At 40.7% G+C, this 1,209-nt stretch overlaps 1 protein-coding gene across 1 annotated transcript in view; it reads left to right on the plus strand.

The window, feature by feature from the left end:
* Positions 1-1,209, plus strand: part of FAM107B (family with sequence similarity 107 member B) — a gene marked incomplete at its 5' end in the record, with an annotated part of 18,307 nt that overhangs the window by 10,585 nt on the left and 6,513 nt on the right. The gene's annotated exons all lie outside the window — the stretch shown is intronic.

Below are 1,209 nucleotides of genomic sequence, written 5' to 3' on the forward strand. Positions count from 1 at the left end.
TTCTCTCATCAGCAAGTATTATTTGAATAAAATAGGAGGTGCTTAAGTTAGAATGTTGCTCTAGAATAGTTTGCTTTGGAAGGATGGAATGGCAGCTATGTTTTCCCATCATTTTTCCTTTTGAGAGAAGAAAGTAAGTTAAGGGATCATCTTGAAAGTACACTTCTGATTGCACCTTGACTAAAGTTCTCTCTTCGTATATGTGGACTAATGGTGTGACTTGTCAAATGAAGATCCAGGACTGGCTCACACATGGCCTGTAATCTAACTGCATGTCAGAGCTTTAGATCCTGTGTCCTTGAAGCAGTTCTGTCACTTGATAAAATTCTCCAGGGCCCTCACAGGCTCCTTTAGAAGGACCAGGTCTGTTCCTAGACCTTACCTAGGATTCATTCTTCACCGGGAAAAGATAAAGTACAAAAGCCTGTCCCTCCCAATCTCACTCACAAATCTGCAGAATTATTTGTTGTTGGCAGTACAAGGTCTGGCCAAAAGAAGACTTGTAACTAACGTACAGGGATGTCTTAGGACTAAACTGTGCAAGGTCCAGGTGGAGACACTCTTGGAAGTCGTCATATCAGCTTGGCTCACAGGCCTGAGTTTAAAAAGGCATCAATCCTCCCCCCTCCCCACGCTTTAATACTGTGTAGTCCAAACCCCCAGGACTCATGAACATCCAGCAGTTTTGTGCTTTGAGCCACTTTGTGACAAAAATGGCTCCATTTTTCCACTCTGTGATTTTTCTTAAAATAGTTCAGTGTTTTATAGTCTCCTAGTAGTAAAGTAGTGTTGCTTTCTAAGCTATAACAGTTGACTTTATTCTTCTACTCTGAAAAACCTTGACTTGTTTGAGTGTATATAATATATATAAAGGGAGCCTTAATGGATTTGTTTTCATAATTTAATATTTTTTGTATTTGCTCTTGTATAATTGTTTTTAACAGAAAGTATTACAGAATTGAGGGTGGAATTCTTAGAACCAAAGTTATTCTTAATAAAAATCACCACATGCTTGGACCATGCAGTTGTGTTTGTCTGATCTGTTTAAGATGGATGTCTGGAACTGAAAGTGGCGGGGAGGGGCACGGGGCTGTGTTCAGTTCAAGGATTTGGAAGGTGGTTCTAGGGTCTCCCTTTAGTGACTGTCCTCCTTGACAGCCTTCCCCTCAAATCAGTTATGTCCTCTTGTCTCGTGTCAGCCAAGACTGA

Source organism: Hipposideros armiger, unplaced genomic scaffold (genome assembly GCF_001890085.2).
Source record: "Hipposideros armiger isolate ML-2016 unplaced genomic scaffold, ASM189008v1 scaffold_390, whole genome shotgun sequence".
Classification (NCBI taxonomy): Eukaryota; Metazoa; Chordata; class Mammalia; order Chiroptera; family Hipposideridae; genus Hipposideros; species Hipposideros armiger.